This window comes from Lepidochelys olivacea, assembly GCF_965140295.1.
Source record: "Lepidochelys olivacea isolate rLepOli2 genome assembly, chromosome: 26".
Taxonomy (NCBI): Eukaryota; Metazoa; Chordata; order Testudines; family Cheloniidae; genus Lepidochelys; species Lepidochelys olivacea.
Window position 1 is genome coordinate 715,702 of NC_140436.1, and position 21,766 is coordinate 737,467.

General features: G+C 47.0%; 1 protein-coding gene across 3 annotated transcripts in view; it reads left to right on the forward strand.

The window, feature by feature from the left end:
- Window positions 1-21,766, forward strand: part of ZMAT4 (zinc finger matrin-type 4) — a 198,704-nt gene that overhangs the window by 18,824 nt on the left and 158,114 nt on the right. Inside the window, exon 1 of one of the 3 annotated variants that reach the window (XM_084615389.1) lies at window positions 9,348-9,466. The exons of 1 other annotated variant lie outside the window; for it this stretch is intronic. The gene's annotated coding sequence lies outside the window, so the exon portion shown is untranslated. Of the gene's footprint in view, window positions 1-9,347; window positions 9,467-20,028; window positions 20,151-21,766 lie in introns of those variants that run through there. One more of the 3 variants, XM_084615386.1, reaches the window with a different exon arrangement.

Here is a 21,766-nt window from a genome sequence, read left to right on the forward strand (position 1 = left end):
GCTTACGAGGCACTGGGAAAAGTCAAGGGTTCAATGGAATGGAAATGTAAGCTAAACTTTACATGGGGAACATAGGCTAGGCTAGGCAGTACACTATACTCGTACTTAGGAGGCCTGGGTTCTACGTAGGTCACCATGGAGGAGCTCCTTCCCTCCCTTGTGCCTCAATTTTCCTATCTGTAAAGCGGGGCTAAGGATGCAGACCTCCTTTGGGAAGCGCTTTGAGATTTACTTATGACGTGCTATATACGGGTGTGGTGGTGGGAACTGCTATATGGGATCAGACTGGGGTCATCTAGGCCAGGAACCTGGCTCATGACCATGGCTAGTACTAGGTGCTTCAATGGAAGGTTCAAGACACCCTGAAGTGGGCAATTAGGGAAGACCCTGCCCCTATGGAATTTCTTTCTAAAGATCATATCCTCTGAAGCACGAGGCATTCCTTCCCAACTGTATACAGCCTGTCTAATGTAACTGTGGCTGTTCTTCTTATCCATAGATAGGTCCATGCTAGCTTGGACATAACGTCCTTGGAGGACACAGGAACAGAAAGAGGCCTAGGACCCATAAGGTCTTGGCTAAAATAAGCAGACTTATTTGCCAGTAGCTGCTGTCTCCAAGCATCTGAGGCAAAAGGTCCTATTCTGTTCAGCTATAAATCCTGAATTGGCCTGAGGACTCTTAATCTCCTCTCTTTGCACATCTTAAATTGTGCATCTTGTTCCAAGATCTGTCATCAAGATCTGTCATCAAACAATGTATTTATCATGGTGTAAGTAAAACTTTTTAAAAGCAAACATTTGATAAGTGGAAATGTGGGGATGAAGAGAAATTATTTAGGGAGGTACATGAAGCTGTCAGATGGAATTAAGAAAGGGAACATTTTAGGCAGAACACAAAGAAAACCACAAGAGAATCCAACCACTCATTGCCTGGGGTTAAGAAGAGACTTTCCTCTTAGCCTTGTCATTGTATAACTGTCCATTTTGATCATTTTACCTCATACTAGCCATAGCTGGAGACAGGATACTGAACTGGATTGACTGTTCTGATCCTGATCCACAGCAATTCTTATGTCCCTGACAGAGCTAAAACCTTGCTTAGCAATCTTCTACAGAGGTGGTGGAGTCTTTATCACTTGAGAGACCTACAGTTAAACCAGACAAAGCACTAGATGTGCTGTAGGAAGCAATCCTATACTGCCCTCTCTGGGGTGGACAAAGCGTGATCTATATAAAGGGACGATCTCCAATGTCTATTGTTCTGTTTGCTTTTGCAATAAAACCAGAAAGAAAAGTTTTTGCCTGAGACAAATTATTCTGCAACTCCAGGAAAGTCTAATGGGTACTGCTTAGTGCAATAGACAGAGATTCATTCTTGGAAATCAAGATTGGAAAGGCACCAGGGCAGTATAAGGCAGTTTACATTGTCTGTCTCTGCAGCGTAACTGGATAACCTGCAGACTCAGGTTTGCAGTACAGCCAGTCACTGAACCAAACATTCCTTCGCCACTTTTCAGCTTTGCAGTAAGTTCCCAGGCGAATGACACAGCTGCCGTCTTCTCGGTACAAAACATTTGTTGTCATAGCCATAGGCCATTCATTAGATGGAGAATTATTTTGGCACCAAAATACTATACTTGACTTTCCTCTGAAACTGCATCTTATCTGTGCTTGTCATAAATAGCAAAACTGAAAAAATGCAAAAGGCAGTTGGGATATTGTTACCAGCTGAGTGTTTCCAGTGCTACATCCCTGCTAATAGCATTTTAAAATTAGTCTCTGCTACAGAAATTCTTTAGTGCGCTATTAGCGAGGCATACGGAAAAGAAATGCAGACATTTGACAAAGGACAATTAGGTTTTACAGCTCTTGTGTGTAAGAAGCTGGCGGAAGGCAGGTGGGTGAGTGAAGAAGATGCGAAGCTCAATCTCACTGCAGATCAATCAGTGCAAAAATGTGAAAAATGCTTCCTCTATTTACTCAGGCAAATTAAAACAGATGACTTGTAGGTCAAGCAAACACATACCTAGCAAACAAGGCAAGCCAACTGAGCAGAGAGGACTAAATGGGAGGCTGATCTGAAACTGGGCTTTCATGAGCTCAGGAGGAGAAATCAATTGAGCCTGAGTTAATGCAAATCATAGCTGGTATTTATCTGGAAATGCTGTTCCAGGAGATGCTCCCTGGAATTGATAGGATTAGTTTCTGGCATTCTTGGAATAAATAGGCATTCCAGGCTTTACTCATTTGATGTTAATAAGCACATTTTTTTTTTCTTACTACACTTGCAGGCTTGAAGGTCCTTGAAGCTGTAAAATGAGGCACATCTAATATACTGCACATGGTAATTCAGCAGCATGCCAGGTGAATGGGCTTAGATATAGCTGAGCAATAACCAGTCCTCTTGGTAGCTAACTGATAGTGATATAATTAGCAAAGCCATTAATCCTTGCTCAGTGTTACTGTAAACATCATGTGATTTATATCAAAGCAGACAAATAGCATGTTGCATTCTGGGAGGCAGTTAGTTTGGAAGATGCTAAATAAAAATCTTTCTGCTACTGATTTGTACCCTATGGCCACAGTACAGAACCCACAAAAAAGTTACTTGTTGCCTTGGACAGAGAAACTAACTGCAGTTGTACCATAGACAGAAACACGCGGACTGCTCTGACTACTCATTCATGCAAACATCTTAATTGTCACCTTGTCTTGCCACTTCTTGTATGTCTTTGGATGTATCTGTTGCACCCTGTCATAACCGGACTGAGAGCTCTTTTGGGTCCGAGTCTCTTTGCTTTACTCTGAGTCTGTGCAGTGCCCAGCACATTGGGCCCTGATCCCCGAATGGAGCTTTTTGGCAACATGAATAAATGACTGATGTTGCTAATATAACAGTGCAGATAACTAGAGTGAGGCAAATAATGGATTTTCTTGCTTCAATGTCAATTTGGAAAAATAAACTGTTTTGGGACAAACTGAAAACAAATTTTTAATAAACTTTTATGAATTGAAAAGTTGACTTTTGTGCCTCTGGTTTGACCATCCAAAACACTTTTTTGATTGCTTTTTAAGAGGGAAGGAAATTTTGAAACAGGTGTTTAGAGTGTAAAAAGTCAATATTTTTTTGTTTTTCCCAAAATGTTGGGTTTTTTCCAACCAAAACAATTTGGCACAACAGACACATCTGCAAAATATTTAGGCTTCACTTTTTGTTTTCTGAAAAAAAAAAAATCCAGCCAACTGCGTGGGTAACAGCCATAAAACCAGAATGCTTTACTCACAATCCTGAAGACTGACACAGCACCATAGTTTACCAGGTTTTGGTTGTGTAATAATTAAATGACCCAGCTCTCACCTCTCCCTTTCTCTAATGTCCCTTGATAAGGGTACTCAGGCCAATGAGAGGGGGCTCTTGGTAACAGTCAGCCCCTGCTGCTGTTCGGATTCTGGGACAAGGCTGGTTATAAGAGACACAAGGTGGGGGCAGGAATATCTTTTTGTTGGACCAACTTCTGTTGGTGAGAGACAAATTTTTGAGCTACATGGAGCTCTTCTTCAGGTCTGAGACATATACTCAGTGTGACAGCTAAATACAAGGTGGAACAGATTGTTTAGCATAAGTAGTTAACACATGTCAAGGGACTTTTCAAGATGAAGTGGCTCCCAGAAACCCCCCCCCCCAGTCATAGGGGGGAAAGGTGGGATGGGAAGGATGGTTATAGGCTATTGCATGTTAATCTCTTCTCCACGGATCTAGGAAGCCTTGATCCACTGGATTAAACAGTCAAATAGCCATCCAGCATGTGCCACAAGTTATTGAAGACACCAGCTGGGTGTTGCAGACCGAGGCTGGTTATGGTGGGGCTGTACTCTCTCCCTTGTTCCAAGAGACTTCCCTGAGTCAGTCCAGTAAAAACAGTACTTCCACTGAGCCCCCCAGCATGCAAAGTGCTACACTTCTCCTTCCCATGCAGGAGAGGGGCTTGGAATTAGGGCCTTTCTCCTGAAAAGCAGCCTGCCTGTGCTGGTCCTATTGCAGTCCCTGTGGCTGGCCCCTTTAGCAGGACTGGTGCTATTTTCACTAGTTCTATAGCCTAGCAGAGCCCCATTTGAATAATTCACATCTGAGCTTGGGCTGGGCCTGGGCCCACCCTTCTTTTATGCCTCAAACACCCAGGGCAGGTCAGCAGCGCAGCCCATGCATCTGCTCTCATCGGTGTGTGACTAATCCTGCTGGGCTTATTCCTCATGTTTCTGGAGTTGTGCCAGCAGCAATGTTTCCCTGCACAGTGAGCCGGCAGCGATGGGCTCATGGCCTGTAGGGCTATTACTGGTCCACAGACACCGGGCCAGGCAGTGCAGCTGTTTGTGCATGTGGGGCTTGCGCTGCCAGCAGGTTTGTGGCCATCTTCGCTGAGGTCAAGGAGCTGTGCTGGTGGGTGACTGGCTGGCCCCAGCAGGCCATGTTCAGGAGGAGAAAGCAGAGCTTCTGTGCCAGCTCCCTTCGGCTCCTGGGACAATCCCAGACTGAATGGTAGCTGGGGAGTGACTGCAAGTAGCTACTGAGTTGTATGGCAGCCCGTCTGCTGCAGGGGCATGAGCCTTCACATACCTAGGGTGTGGCCTTTCAGGGGCTAATGAGGGCACCGCTGCATCATGCTGTCCCCCTTCAGGCTGCACAGTGGAGGCACCGGGGGCCCTTTCAGGAGCTGTGGTACAAAAGCGAAGTGTGAGCTGCCAGCCGGGCTGCACGGAAAGCCAGGCACTCACCTGGCTCTCTAGTGCTCCTTTCCTGCTGGAGGTGCATAGGCTTCACGCCCAGCTGTCACATCATGATTGCCACCCCAATTTAATGACAAACCCGCCCTCTCTCTGGGGCTGTGCCCCAGCCAGCAGGCCTGTTCTCCTGCCTCTCAGCTGCTTCTTACGCAACAGGAAGCCCTCGGGTCAAAGGCAGAGGATCTCCCCTTTGGTTAGCCAGAGGCTTCCCCTCTCTTCCCTGCCACATCCTGCTCCGCGTCAGAGCAGTGCCTTATTCACCCTGCCGTAACTGCAAGTCATGCTGAAGCCCTCTGTCCCCTTTGGGGATAGTCACTTGAAATTGGAAGTGACTTCACTTTGGGTGAGCTCAGTTGCTCCCCTTAGTGTTCATAGTCCCCATGAAGATTCAAGAGGCTGAGTTTTGGTGGTGCTGATTCATAGATTTTTTTTTTTTTTTTTAACCTTGGGAATCATCATAATCCTCTGAGTTGCATCACACAGGATTTCACTCATTGATTGCCGCCTCAAGTCCAGCAACTTGTGGTTGCTAGTGCATGCCAGTGTCCCCAGAAAGCACAAGCCACATGTACCTGGAACCCAGCTTTTGAGTGTGTGGGCACTTGCTCTTTCAATCAATAACAAAACTCCTACGGAGCTTTTCATCTCTAGATCCCAAAATGCCTGACGCAGGTCGGTAAGCAGCACTACCTGCATCTTACAGACGGGGAGATGGGACCATAAAGTCTTGTCACTGATCTCGCCACTCACAACTAACAAACCCAGGGTGCAGAGTGACTGTTCAGCCAGCAATAATCACATAGGACACCTTGCACTCAGTGCACAGAGACTAATGCATTGCAGAAGACTTAATGCACCATATAATTATGAATGCATCTGAGAAATTCACAGCCTGGTCACGGACACCCAGCCAGCAGAGTGAGTGACTCTATTCTATTTTACTCTCACTGCCTAGGCACTTCCCAGAGGAGACAACACAGTCCCTGCCCTACAGAGCTCCTTGTCTAAAGACAGATACATGAACAAGTAGAGAGCAGGCAGGGGAAAACTGCAACAGCTACCCAGGGGAGGTGGTAGGATATGTACATTGTAGAATCACAATGAACAAGCTTCTTGCAGGTACCACAACTGAGGCAAGTGTTCAGGAAGGACCAGAATGCATTGCATAAATTACTCATTTGTCCAGGTTTATTGAAAAGGTAGGTAATAATTTGTTTCTTTTTGCATCTGTCCTATTCCCCCAGTGCTGATACAGGATGTATATCATTCTGATATTAGTTTAGATTTATACCACTGTGAAAAATTACCTCTCCTAGGCGGTAGACTTTCTCCTGATCATATTGCAGGCAGATCAAGGTCTGGTATCCCCACTGCTACAGCTATTCCTGACTGATGTCATGACTCCCTTTGCTCCATTGCTGAATTCTTCCTGGGCTTACAAAATTGTCCCTACTAGTTACTTGGGATGCTTCCTGCCGCAGCCTGAGCCCCTTTCTTCTCAAACTGTGCTCTGTGAATAGCTCATCTTTGTCGTCTAGCCACGCAGCTTCCCATTTCTCTAAGTGAGGTAGAGGAAAGCAGGACCTTAGTCTTGGAGGCAATTTAATTAAATAAGCATGTGCTGTGTGGAGGACACTGTTAAAGCAAAGCAAGGAGAGATGCTTTCAGGAGTGGGCTAAAGCTCACACGATCCAGCAGGCTTTCTGAATTGCTTGTTACATCCCATACCTACACTATCTCCTTAATGTTTGGGTTTCCCTGCTCTGGGCCAGACTTGGGCTGGCTCTGGCCACCTAACTGCTTCCCTCACAATAGTTCTTTTTACAGTAGAAATGAGAGTGCTTTTTGGGGGGGGTGAGGATTGAATTTTCTAAAGCTGCCCAATGATGAGGTGAGGAGAAATAGCTGCGGGTGATAAATCTTGCAAGAGGAACCTATACAGCACAGTCATGGAGAAAATTCCCAGTGAAATGTATTGATGCAAAGGGAGAGTTGTTGAGGCCGGTTCAGAAAAAAGCAGTTTTCTGGTGCTTTGTAGAAGGCTGCTCCTAGGCGATCTGGGGCCTCTGTGCCATGGCTCTGAGGCCCAATTGCGCTGGTGTTGCTTAACAAAACTGCTAATGTAATAAGATGCTGAATTGTTTTCAGGTTCTTGTCTGGTGATACACAAACTGTGGGTTTTTAGGCTGCCAGGCAGACTCCTTTTCAGCCCCACAGGAAATGTGTATCCATATAACTGCATTTTCCTGGCTTCATTGTAATGATTTCCTAAATGAAAATGTAACATGTTGCCGAGCATGAGATCAGCTGCTCCCCTCCCCGGCATCCTGGGAATTTCGTCAACCTCATGGGCGATAGCTGAGTCTCCCCCAGAGCTTGGCAGCATGGGGTCCACCCTGACCCCATCTATGCACAACCTCTAGGGTCCATCATGCTGTGGCACAAAGTGTGATGCACCGACCACACCCCTCTAACAGACTCCCAGCTCTCTCTCTGCCCAGCTAGGCTGAATCCAGGAAGGGATGAAATGACGTGAGCTAGGGAAAGGCACCACCCAGATCCAAGCGTACGCCCTTTGAGGAAGGGACTGTCTTGTTCTAGGGGTGTAGAGTGCCCCGCATGCTGGGGCCCTGAGACTGACTGGGGTCTCCAGACTCTACTGTCATATAAGTAACAATCACTGAGCACACTTGCCCCTCCAGTCATTCAGACAGTTCCTGGCCTTGGGGTGATGCTGGACTTATCACTGGCTACTCAAGCACCAAAAGAGCCTTCTGCCATCTGCATTGCACTCACTCCTCTCCATGGTCTGGCGGCAGTCTTTGTCCTCCATTATTGTAACTTACACGGCCTGGGCCAAGATAAGACAAGACATTCCAGAAGAAGCTTCAGCTGCTCCCCCAGGTGCTGGCATGTCTCTTAAGCTGGCTGTCCCAACAATCATGCCATAGCATGCTGGTGCACTGCAACCTGCATCGACGTCTTCCTCGTGACTGGATTTGCTTCAAGCAGGGGTCCTGGGACTGGGGGTGCAGGGGGTGCAGCAGCACCCCCTGGCTCAAAGCGTTCGCAGTTTGGTTCAATGGCCCTCAGCACCCCCACTACACACATTGGCACCAGACCCTCAAAGTGAGGGCTGGAACAATCTACGAAGCTTTAATGGGGCAGGCTCAGAAACCTCCTGCCCTTTGGGGGCCCACCATGGCAGCTGTGATCATCCAAGGGCCAGATGCAAAGTCCCACCGCTTGGGCGTTCTGGCACAGATACAAGCAGGTGTTCGTTCTCCAATGAAACTGTGGGGTGGGAGAGGACACCCTTATGGGGCGTGATCTGGGGCTGACCCCTTTGGGCAGTGGTACCAGGCGTGTTGGCATGGAGTTTACAGGCAGTGTGACTCCTGGGCAGCTCCTAGAATGCTCCGAACATCTGACGGCGGCAGGAGCCTCTGACAGATTTGGCCAGTGCTCTGCAGGGTCTGATTAAATGGCTTTGGCAGTGCAAACGAGCCCCATGGGGTGAACAAACCAATCAGCACATTGCTTCTAGTTTTGCTTTCCCCTCTCTGCTCAGGTGCCTGGGGCTTGCTGGGCCTGCACCTGGCTGAAGAGGCACCTTGTCATGTGTTGGGAAGCTCTTACAGCTGTGAGGGGCATTTTATAAAACGTAGCTATTCCCTCCTCTTAAATGGCCCCCTTTCCCCCAGTTCCTGATGAACCAAATGGACATTTCTCTACTTCCTTTGTGCTCGGAGTTACACATATCGGAGCTTTAAAGGGGGAGTTGGAGGCCAGGGTGTGTGTGTGCACCTGGGTACGTGTGTGCTCAGACACTGGCTGCCTCCTCTCAAAGAGAGAGTCCCAATCTCCGTGGAGCAGAGGGCTCCGCCGCACAGGTGCAGGGGTCTGTCCCAGGAGTTGTAAGCTCCACTCCTGGGCAAAGTTACATGAAACGCCCTTTCCGCTTCACTTGCTGCGACAAGCTAAGGCGGGTGAGTGCCCTCTGCCTCTTTGGGGGAAGCCCCTCTGGGAGGACAAACCGAATCCTCAGCCCTTTCCAAATGTTACTAAATACCAAAAGCACTACACAGTGTCAAATAAACTCTGCTGACATTTCCAGGGCGCCAGCGTAGCCTGGCTGCTGGCGTTCCCTGATTACAATGCCATGACTCGTTTTTGCGAGAACAAAGCATGCCGACTATTTAAATGCTAATTGAGCTGAAGAATTTTATGAAAACGTTCTGAGATTGCGGGCTCCTGACTCGTGAGTTAGCGGAGATTCCCTGACAGAGCCGGCTCCTCCTGCAGCCCCCTGCGCTGTGGCTTCCCCTTGGAAGAGGGAGCTCTGTTTTGCTGAGCTGTGTGTGTGTCTGTTGCTGCTACTGGTGAATTAATGTTTAAAAGCAAACCCCAGTGCAATATAAGAGCCCATTACAGGGAAGGTAAATCATTTAAAAGGAAAAATTTAAAGTCTTAGCTGTAATAAGAAATCAGGGTTAACCATTAATCCGGGAGCTGCCATTTGAACCGCCTGGAGCTAGAGATGGCTGGAACCAAATCCCCTGCTCCACAATCAGGAACTCTGGGGAGGCTTCACATCTTTCTCCAGCTGTGCGTAACGCCGAGCCAAACCCCTGGATCAAAGCGCTACCATTTGTGGAGGGGACTTGAAATCCAGAACAGAGGTATTTTAGCTTGGCTCCTCCTCTCTGCTGGGGCAGGTTTTGGTTACCCTGAAGGCCTGAAATCAGAGTTCAGATTGCTGGAAGACGAAGTTAAGTTAAAAACCATGACAGTTAAACACTCAGGTAAACCCATTGCTCCATGAACTGATTAATGCTGGTTTACAAGTCAGAGCGGCTCCTACAGCCACTGGAGAACGCTTGGGATTCTGATGCTTTCATGTGGGACCCGACTTCTCTCCATCCCATGGCTGGGCAGCACACTGAGGCCAAACACATGCACCAGGAACTCCACCAGCCCCCTACCTGCTTCCATTCTGAATTCAGAGTCCTCGTACTTCTCCATCCATGCCCCGTCTGTGCCATATTGCACAGGGCTGCAGCAGCTAGGCAGGTGCAGGGGAATGCTCTCATGGGAAAAAGAGGTAGAGATTTCCCAGTGGCAGAAATGTTTAGAGGTCAGACTAAGCCCCAAACCCGGCCACATATAGACATGTCTTCACCAGAGGGATTACTGCCATCTCTCCTTGCCATGGGATCCAGGGCAGAAGAGACAAAGAGACCATGGAGATATGGGCAGTGCCGTGCTGCTCTATCTCCAGCTGCCATTTGCTTCTTGGAACCCAAGGCAATAGATGGCTTAGAAAGGCCTCTGCCAGTCACAGACCTGCAGCCATGTCAGTGCGCCAAACCTCACTGGCCTCTTGGCAGGTCCATTGTTCGTTGCTACCAAAGGAACATCCCCGCTCCATCTTTTGCCTGTGATGTTTACGGGCACCGTTCCAGACTTCTGTGGCAGGCAGGGAAGGGAGGAAGCTGCCTGTGGAAAGTCTGCTGTGCTGCAATTTGGAGACCAAACCAGACCTTCCATCCATCCTCTTGTTTGGCTTTTGACTTGCAGTGAAACTAATGTTCAGGGAGACTATAAATAACTCTTAGGAAAGAGCAAATAAAACACCTTGAAAGAGTTTTAAAGATTTATTATTTGTAAGTTATTTGTAAAATGTTTTGCTTAGATGCTCCCATTGCAGGAGTAAATCTGAGAGCTGAAGACATCTATCGTTGCTTTGAGTTATGTAACCCTAGAAATAGTTTAAACATTGGGTAGAGCTTTAATGTCTCCCCTGCTGCCACCTCCTCTTGGATGGTAGCTGCATCATTACAAATATTTTGTCTGATGTGCCTGTCTAAGGCCTCAGCACTTAAGTATCTGAGGCCGTAGGAGGCAGTTCTAAAGAGCTTGTGTCAATTTCTAAGGCTTAAGTGCATGGCTTAAATACTCTTTAAGGGTTTACAGCCAAAGAGCCAAGCTGGATCAGGAAGTAGAACAGCTCAAATAGTTTTATAAAACTGCTGTCAAGCAGCCTGCCACCAGTCTTTCCATTTCAGACAGTCTTTCTTTTCCCAGTGTTTGGGGGGAGGGCTGTGCTTTTAAAGAGATTTCTGCACTTTTCTTTCCCTACCCCCCCCCCCAGCCCCGCCCAAAAAAGTATCTAAGGATAGCAGTGTGAAGGTAGTTAACAAGCAGGTGCAGGAGACAGGAGCAGACAGCTGCTCTTGCCTCGGCCAAGGTCTCTTAATGGTCAGTGAGGCATATTTAATAGAAACCAATTACACTAAATAAACTTGAAGTTCCTAGATTCACTTTTTGTTAGGAAACCTAAATGCTCCCAAGTTGTCATAACAGTCAGTCACAGCTCAGCCATGAATCCTTAGAAAGCTTCAAACCCAGCTTCCCAGTCAGTAATTTGCTATTACTCACTTATTTATGTTTGTAAGAGGAGAGATTGCTGATAGACATTTCTCTCCTACTCCATGACCGATGAGCCTGTTCGCCAGAATACAGGTGGGGGCTGTAGGTTAACCTTGATTATTCAAGTGCTTTAGGGGGGCAGGGAATGAAGCAGCTACAGATTTACTTGGCAGTGAGAGGGCAGGAGTAAAGGCTTATTTGTCCATTCCAGTATGAAAACTGAAAATACTGCTAAATATCCTCCAGCTTCCCTAGGGGCTATGTCGCTTTATTGGCTTTAGTAGCAATGAGCACCTTTAAAAAGAGCTGTCCTAGACCAGTGGTTCTCAACCAGGGGTCTGGGTCCCCTGAGGGGGCTGCAAGCAGGTTTCAGGGGGTCTGTCAAGCATGGCTGGCATTAGAATCGCTAGGGCCCAGGGCAGAAAGCCAAAGCCTCGCCACACAGGACCACAGCCCAGGGCCCCGAGCCCCACCACTCAGGGCCGACGCCGAAGCCTGAGCAACTTAGCTTTGTGGTGCCCCCTGTGGCATAGGGCCCCCGGGCAACTGCCCAGCTTGCAACCCCTTAACGCCGGCCCTGGCTTTTATACGCAGAAAAACCCTTGTTGTGGCACAGCTGGGCGGTGGAGTTTTTATGGTGGGGGGGCTCAGAAAGGAAAAGGTTGAGAACTCCTGGCCAAGACCACCACCCGGCCCCTCTTTAAAGGAAGGGAAGCAGGAGATGCCCTCAGCAGGTCTGATGGAGAAGAGAACGACCCAGATGAACGGACTTTCTCCTGGGAGTTTCCATCAAATCTATTGCAGGCAGTAAATGTCACCTAGGAACACCCTGCCCCCTCTCACCTACTCCAGCTACCCACTTAATTAACTCCCCCCAAAGCGAGAACAAGTACAGCAGCAACACCCTGGTGCATTGGCCCCTGAGCTATTGCGCTGTTATCCATTGTCTCTTCCTTCACCTGTGACATTTCTAACCTTCCCCCTATGGTCAAAGGGGTTGCACCTAACTCATGTGTCAGTCCTTTCTTGAGATACAATACAACTTCATTAGTTTTTCAGCCCTATGTTAATGGGACTTTTCCACGTCACTGCCCTGCCAAGGCAACATGGCTGAGTGAGGGCTTCTGAAAAGATCTGTCAGCCACCAGGTGATGGCTCCAGTGAATGCTGCTAACAAAGGCTTTTTGCCACACTGGTACTGACATCCTGTCTTCCTCAGAGATGCCCCAGACACTCCTTTCATTATTTCTTATTTTTAATCAATGCCTTGTTCCTTGTCACATCCCATGTCTCTTGCTCCCTGGACAGGACACCAGTTGGGGTTTAATAAAGACTCATCAAAGCGTAGTGGAAAGAGATGCATAAACAGTAAAATAATCCAAAACACCAATTTATTAAGTTATGTAGTAACCGTGGTTAGCAGGGATCCCAAGAAGGTGATATCTGATGTTACTGACAACAATATTGTATTTCAGGGATCTCAAACGCCAATCACCATGAGGGCCACATGAGGACTAGTACATTGGCCCGAGGGCTGTATCACTGACCACTTTTCATACAATGATACAAAAGTATAGTCAAAAATGAAACAAATGAAGAGTAATATAGTAAGCTATTAAAAGTCAATGTATTAACTTTTTAAAAACTGTAATGTGAAAAGTCGGTGCTAATTTTGACAGTCGTTTCATTTTTGGCCACGTAGCACACACAACTATTTCTCTGCCCCTTTGAGACTGTGTTATCGTGTATCTGTTAATGACAGGATCACGTACTGTTTCTCATATAATATATATCTTTTTTTCTACACCCTTAAATTGTATAGCATCTCAGTGATTTTTTTCTACTGACTTTTACTGGGTTGTCACCGTAGTCCAATATATGCTTACCATAAACTTGAGTGGCTAAAGTGGCAAGTCGTTTGCTAGTAAGTATGAGTGAGGGTGGGCAAATGTGTGTTTGATTTGTGCCTGGGTTGTGTTGTGCTGTGCTGGGAGATTTTGGTTGATTTGTGTTGGTGGCAAATAAGGGGTGTGTGCTGGGGTGAGGGGCTCTCTAAATTTGGACTTGCGGGTTGTGTTGTTGTGTAGATGGTTGTGCTGATATGTGAGGTGGCAGCTAGGCACAAGGGTGTGGCAGTCAGGCCAACTAATCCACCATCTGTGAAGTCTCCCTCATACAACCAATGTCACTGTAGCATGCAAATTCCCTATTGAGTAAGGGTGGTGATTGGTTGAGTTATCTCTGATATCACAATGTTCTAGTACTCTTGGCACAGCACAGATACACACCTTTTCTGTAGTTGTACTTGAAATGTCAAGTCAAAATAGCTGAGAACTTCAAAATGGGTTGGTAATAGACTGCAAAACCCTCACTTCACCCCTTCCATGAGGCCTGCCCCTGTCCAACCCCTTCCCCAAATCTCTGTCCCTGACCCAGCCTCTTCTCCGCCTCCTCCCCTGAGCGTGCCGCATCCCCACTCCTCCCCCCTCCCTCCTGGAAAGTCCTAAGCGCCACCAAACAGCTGTTTGGCAGCAGTAAGCGCTGTGAGGTAGGCGGAGCAGCAGGGACGCAGTGCGCTGGGGCGGGGAGTGGGGGAGAGCTTGGCTGCCGGTGGCCACTAATTTTTCCCCATGGGTGCTCCAGCCCCAGAGCAAACTCTGTAGACTGCGTGTTTGAGACCCCTGTTGTATACGATTCAGAAATAGCACTTTTAAACCGAGTGCATGAATTCATCCAAACAGCGTAGAATTCCTCCAGTCCCTAAATCCTCTAAAATAGGCGAGCTAACAAGCCTCTGTTCAGCCGTAATGGATTACTTTGTCTAGCCCTGCTAGCAGAAGTGGTATTTTACAAAGCACAGTTCATACAGAAATGAATGATGATGCTCTTCAAGTAAATAATCTTATTAATAGTGACTATCTGGAGAGCTCTCATTTAAAATACAAATCAAAACAGTAGTGGAATTTCAATACTTCAAAGAATGTATTTTTGAACTCACCAAAGTAATGTGTCTATGGAACACAAGGAATTATTATGCCATCAAAGAGAATATTTATGAGCATCTGAGAAGGTGCTAGAATAAACAGTTTAGAGGACCCATCCTCACCTCTGTAATCCTCATCACAAAACCAAACACATGCAGTGTCTGATTAAAGCAGATGAGGCTGCAGCAGGGGAAGGAGTTTGAAATGCTCCCCTATTTGGTCACCTGTTTGGGGAACCATCTGCTGTCCCAGGAATGGTGGATGTTGCTGTTCTTAAAACCTTCCAATTTCAAGGAGCTACAGCTCTGTGTCTTCAACTCTGAAGTGCAGGGAGACCAAGGATTTTGTATCCACTCTCCTAACTGCATTTCTGGGCTGTGTGATTCGGCATGACCTCAGTTTATCTTGAAGGCAAAGCACATTCTCTCTCTTCTGGTGCCAGGTAGGCATGAAAAGCAGCAAACTGGCTGCGACTCAGCCCAGAGAAGATGGGAATGATACTCGCTGAAAGAGGAGCAAGCACTGCCTTCTTTGCACCCTCAGATGAGGGTGTCTGTGGGACCTGGATCCTACTGGACTCATTGCTGGTCGTGGGTTCTCAGATGAGAGCCAACCAGGGCTGCAGCCATTCCTCTCTTATGGGGATTTGGCAGAACAAGAAGCAACTGTCTCAAGTTGCAGTGGGGAGGTCTAGGTTGGATATTAGGAAATGCTATTTCACTAGGAGGGTGGTGAAACACTGGAATGGGTTAACTAGGGAGGTGGTGGAATCTCCATCCTTAGAGGTTTTTAAGGCCCAGCTTGACAAAGCCCTGGCTGGGATGATTTAGTTGGGGTTGGTCCTGCTTTGAGCAGGGGGTTGGACTAGATGACCTCCTGAGGTCCCTTCCAACCCTGGTATTCTATGATTGCCGGCCAGGGCTGTTTCTGCTTCAGACTAGTCTATAGCAATGCACAGTACTTCAGGGCAGGCTGGAAGCTTCAGCATCTGCCCATCTCCTGAGTAAGGAAAGCTGCCTTAAGCATGACACTTGTGCTCCAGTCCGTGCCCTGGCTTCCTGTGTGCTCCCAAGTGCAGCTGGCGGCAAGTGCTGAGTGCTCTGGGACCCGCCCTGCGCCACTCCATGTGCTCCATCATGGCAGCTAAGATCCGTGTAGAGGCTCTTGCTGTCGGTCCGTGCTATATGTCTGACAGCAGAGCTTCTGGGGCGGGGAGTGCTGCTACCCAAGGCAATCCATAATAGCCAGAACGTAGTGAGCTGCAAAACGGCACGAGAGGCTTTCTGGCTTTTGGCTAGTGCTTTAGTTTTGTTTCTGTTTGGTTAATTTGTCAATATATTACAGTACCCCCCTGAATGGGCACTCTAAAGCCGCTGCCCTTGTGTGAGGGTAAATAGAGACAAACACCAGCTGCCTCACAGTTACAGCAGCAAGGGAATCACAGAGAATAAAAACTTTCTGTTCCCTACATGTTAGCATGTAATGGGACTGAGGTAAGTGTTTGCATCCTGTCAGCCTCGTCAATGAATAATATAGCCCCTGAGATGAGCCCCTTCCTGGTGCTTCTGGGAAAGCTACTGCTCTGCAAGCCAGAAGGACAGAGGTTGGAAAGGGCTTCCTAGGCTGGACTCCCTGAGCCACCATGTCCCTGAGATTCTGGAGCAAGGAATAGCAGGGCTTATGGGGCAGGGTGAACCAGTCCAGGTAAACAAAGACCTGGCCCAAATTGTGACTCTAAATGCAGCATGATCCTAAAGCTGTTGCCAGGGTCTGTAAAGTTCCTGTCACCTTTTGTTGCTTTCCGGTTTTATAGCTCTCTGCCTGCCCTCGATTCACATGGTAGAGGAAATGCCACATTCCCCCCTGGGAAGCTTTGGTCAGAGTATGCCAGCGTGGCCAGAGGAAATCCTGAGTGGAGAGATACCGATCCCCGTTTCCAAACCAATTGGTCCAGCAAAGCATCATGTGAACACTTGAAGTTTTGGAGGCATTCCCGAAGTGAATCTCTCTCCTCAGCTTCTCCTGGGGCAGGGTGGGGGGAGACCATTATGGCAGAGAAATGACAAATCGGAGTTCTCTTTTCTTACTGTGTTGTAAGCATTTGGGTTCAGGAATTTTTGTAAAATCACTGGATCGTGCCACAGAGTCATGCTGCCCTCATTTCTGGACGTAGATGACAAAAATATTTTTCCTTTAACAAATTGTTAATTGCTCTTAGAGGCTTTTTTTTTTTTTTTTTGGTTTAGCATGTTCTGGGTTGTTTGCCCAGTGGTGCACACATGTGCAATGGCATATTGATAACCTCACCCTGAGCAAGTTCTGCAGAGCTCTGCACCACCCTACCTATCCATCCTCCGTCAAGCTTCAAATGTCCATTGTCCTGCCAGTGCTCCCAGCCTGATGTGCCTGTTTGTCACAATCATTCTTGCACAATCATCTGTCTTCTTCCACATGCCCCTCTAGGCATGGTACGAGCTCCCTAACCGTGTCCTGGCAGCCCCAACACTGCCCATAGTGACCCACTTCTGCCATGCTGCCTACAGTGAGACATTGTCTTGTATTTAAATTGCCTGCTGTTATCCCCCAGCCTCTGTCTGTTTGGCTGTCTCTCCTTGGGGCGTGAGCTCCTTGAGTGGCAACTCTCCTCATAGAATTGAGAAGTGTGGGGCCCGTGGGTGCTACGGCAGACTCCTCCCATTCCCAGTAGTGTCCTTCGCACGCTATGGTAGGGTTATTTTCGGTGTACTAGTATCTTTTCTTTCTCTGTTTATATGCACAGTGTGGGTGTATAATGCAGATATACACCATATGTGAACAGCTTTCAGACAACCTTATACATTGGAGGGGAGGTCAAGGATAATGTAGGCATGGCCCAATATCTAAACAAATACTTTGCCTCAGTCTTTATTAAGGCTCATGAGGATCTTAGGGATAATGGTAGCATGACAAATGGGAATGAGGATGTGGAGGTAGACATTACCATATCTGAGGTAGAAGCGAAACTCGAACAGCTTAATGGGACTCAATCAGGGGGCCCAGATAATCTTCATCCAAGAATATTAAAGGAATTGGCACATGAAATTGCAAGCCCATTAGCAAGAATTTTTAATGAATCTGTAAACTCAGGGGTTGTACCGTATGATTGGAGAATTGCTAACATAGTTCCTATTTTTAAGAAAGGAAAAAAAGGTGATCCTGGTAACTACAGGCCTGTTAGTTTGACATCTGTAGTATGCAAGGTCTTGGAAAACATTTTGAAGGAGAAAGTAGTTAAGGACATTGAATTCAATGGTAAATGGGACAAAATACAACATGGTTTTACAAAAGGTAGATCATGTCAAACCAACCTGTTCTCCTTTTTTGAGAAAGTAACAGATTTTTTTAGACAAAGGAAATGCAGGGGAACTAATTTACCTAGATTTCAGTAAGGCATTTGATACGGTGCCACATGGGGAATTATTCATTAAATTGGTAAAAGGTGGGGATCAATATGAAAATTGAAAGGTGGATAAGGAATTGATTAACAGGGAGACTACAGCGGGTCCTACTGAAAGGTGAGCTGTCAGGCTGGAGGGAGGTTACCAGTGGAGTTCCTCAGGGATCAGTTTTGGGACCAATCTTATTTAATCTTTTTATTACTGACCTCGGCACAAAAAGTGGGAGTGTGCTAATAAAGTTTGTGGATGATACAAAGCTGGGAGGTATTGCCAATTTAGAGAAGGACTGGGATATCATACAGGAAGATTTGGATGACCTTGTAAACTGAAGTAATAGTAATAGGATGAAATTTAATAGTGAGAAGTGTAAGGTTATGCATTTAGGGATTAATAACAAGAATTTTAGTTATAAGCTGGGGACGCATCAATTAGAAGTAACGGAGTAGGAGAAGGACCTTGGAGTATTGGTTGATCATAGGATGACTATGGGCTGCCAATGTGATATGGCCGTGAAAAAAGCTAATGCGGTCTTGGGATGCGTCAGGTGAGGTTTTAGTACCGTTATACAAGGCACTGGTGAGACCTCACCTGGAATACTGTGTGCAGTTCTGGTCTCCCATGTGTAAGAAGGATGAATTCAAACTGGAACGGGTACAGAGAAGGGCTACTAGGATGATCCGAGGAATGGAAAACCTGTCTTATGAAAGGAGACTCAAGGAACTTGGCTTGTTTAGCCTAATTAAAAGAAGGTTGAGGGGGAGATATGATTGCTCTCTATAAATATATCAAAGGGATAAATACCGGAGAGGGAGAGGAATTATTTAAGCTTAGTACCAATGTGGACACAAGAACAAATGGATATAAACTGGTCTTTGGGAAGTTTAGACTTGAAATTAGACGAAGGTTTCTAACCATCAGAGGAGTGAAGTTCTGGAATAGCCTTCCAAGGGAAGTAGTGGGAGCAAAAGACCTATCTGGCTTTAAGATTAAACTCGATAAGTTTATGGAGGAGATGGTATGATGGGATAACATGATTTTGGTAATTAACTGATCTTTAAATATTCATGGTAAATAGGCCCAATGGCCTGTGATGGGATGTTAGATGGGGTGGGATCTGAGTTACCCAGGAAAGAATTTTCTGTAGTATCTGGCTGGTGAATCTTGCCCATATGCTCAGGGTTTAGCTGATCACCATATTTGGGGTCGGGAAGGAATTTTCCTCCAGGGCAGATTGGAAGAGGCCCTGGAGGTTTTTCGCCTTCCTCTGTAGCATGGGGCACGGGTCACTTGCTAGAGGATTCTCTGCTCCTTGAAGTCTTTAAACCACGATTTGAGGACTTCAATAGCTCAGACATAGGTGAGAGGTTTTTCGCAGGAGTGGGTGGGTGAGATTCTGTGGACTGTGTTGTGCAGGAGGTTGGACTAGATGATCATAATGGTCCCTTCTGACCTAAGTATTTATGAATCTATTATAATAACACAGCCTGTAACTAATTTTCTGTGTGTATAATCCATAAAGCCACCACCCTATTTTCCATGCAACTCCTCAAATCTCACTGCAACCATGATGCATATGGTAAGCAGCCAGCTGATGATGATTAGCCATGTAATGAATTGTGATTGCTGCTCCCACCTGGCAAAGCATGGTGCACGTCCTATTACTTTTGTTATCCCATCTCTCCCCACTGCCAGTCCGGCCAAATGGTTTGCGTCTGTTAGACTGGAGGCTCTCTGGGGTGGGGACCGTCACTTACTGTATGTGCTTAGCACAACAGGGTCTTGACCTTGCTGGCAGCTGGGCGCTGCTAGGATATAAGACATGCTTTTTACAGTAAACTCCATCTATCAGAATAAGTGCGTCCTCTGTAATGTCTGCAGCTGAAAGTAACTCTGCTCCTCCTTTCCGAGCCTTTGATAACCACCCTAAACTGTCAGGGTGGTTAAGAGCAGGTTAGGGATGGTCTAGATAATACTTAGTCCTGCTATGAGTGCAGGGGATGGGACTAGATGACTTCTCCAGGTCCCTTCCAGTCCTACACGTCTATGATTCTATGATACCCATCCCAGTCTGTATCCTTTAAATCAGACTCATACATCCTTTTACTAACACCATAAGAAATATAATTTCAAGGTGTTTTTGACTTAGTCTCTGCTCTGTGCGAGTCAGTCTGTTCACACCCCCCACCCTGCCCCGTCACGCTCACCCCAATACCCCTTATCCATGGGACACAGAATTCAGTTGTTTTGAGGCTCTGGAAAATAGTAGATTGACTGACTGAAACCAATGCAGACTTGCACAGGGCCAGAGGACCAATCAGAGCTGTTGGGGGCGGAGCCTGGTCTCTTGCAGATAATTACTAAGTGCATTTCCAGCACAGTGGGTCTGGGCTGCTGAGAGATCTGGTCGCGGAGCGGGGAAAGCTGTAATCGTAACTCCAGAGTGCTTCTGTCTCAGCAGCATCACTGGGACAGCTCTGTTATCCTCTAGCGCCAGCCCAGCCAGCAACAGAAAGGTACTGCCCGCATCCCTCCTTGTTTTGCTTGTTGTTTGAATCTGTCTAGCTTGTCGTTAGAAAAGTTTATAGGGAAATCAGAGCTATTAAATAGCAGAATGTTTGTTTGTGTGAAGGGAGGAAGATGGTTTCATAAACTTCTCACCTCAGGAATCAGGTTTGTTTATGTTGCTGTTATTTCAGGGACCTTGTGTGTACCAGTGCCACAGTATCCATTGCATGGAGAGCTGCAGGGTGTGTGTGTATATATAAAAATGGGGCAAGGATTCTTGAACCAGCCATTGGACTGCTGAGGATTCTGTGCCAGGTGTGTGTAGGTAATACATACGCCATCACACCAGCAGGAGGGGATGGCAGGGGACCAGAATACATTATCAGTATTACCCACCTCACTTCTCCATGTCAGCCTTTAAAATACTTCCTCCGGTATTGTTGTTAAGCATCTCATTTTGTTGGTTAATCGGGGGCCAAAGTCTTCAAAGGCCTCAGAGTCAGACCAGCCTACCGGCTGCAGAGGCTTTCACCAGATTAACGCCTCTAGGTTGACCCAAACACCACGGGAAGTTACGTTCGGAGGGCCGTGAGTCTTGAGAGCCAATGCTGGTACCTGTAGAAAAATAACTTAGTTCTCCCCACCGCAGGCAAGTCTGGAAAACTTTCCAACCTGGAGCTGGTGCGATAAAGTGAAGGCAGATTTCTGGAAATCCTGTTGTTCCTGTATAGATTGGAGTCACCTTTCTATGAGGTAGCTCTCACCAAACTCATCACAGCAGCTCTGGTTGCAAAGACCAGTGTTGTGAAAGCAACTCCAGGTCTTGACAGGTTGTCATGCTAGCTGAATGAATGGTTCATTGGGGCTGACCACACGCCTTTCATTGTATTAATCTGTATGTGAGAGTATGAAACAAAAGCCAGCTCCTTGGGTAGTACAAGCTGGGATATCATTGGTTCAGGCTGAGCAAAATAATTGATTCCGATGAGCCACTGGAATTGTTGATCTGTCTCCACGGAATGAAAATACCCGGCCTGACCCATGGCCAGTCAGCCCCTGCGTGTAAATGTGTTCTCACCCTTACTCACAGGCCGTTGCCCCCTTCTCCGATGCTGGAGTGACCGTGCGCGTTGTGTCCGGTAGGAGAGTGTTTCGTAAAGCTGTGCTGTGGCAGATAAAAATCTGCTGTTTGCCCTTTCCGTGTGTGACTGTGCAGCTGACTCTCCCATGAACACGTGTTATCTGTCCGCAAAACAAAACAGCCAGCCCTGAAACACAATTCCAGACACAGACCGGGCTTCAAAGCACACAATGAGCTCACAGGCCCCCTGTGTCCCCACCTGATGGGCACTAAATGAGTTGCTAGACAAGGTACAGTGGGGCAAAAGATTTGTGCCAAGCAGAAGGATTCCTGCTTTACGGCTCTTTGTTTTCATGCAGCAGATCAACAGCATCCGAGGGCTTCTGCTCCCTGTGCTGGCTCGTGGACTAGAGATGCTTGTGATTTGATACAGAATTTTAGAAGAGCTGTTTTGAAAAAGGTTCGCAGACAATGACTCATTCTCTAGAGCAAGGGGATGGGGGAGGGGGAAATGAGGAGCCTCTGAAAGTGAAAAATGGATCT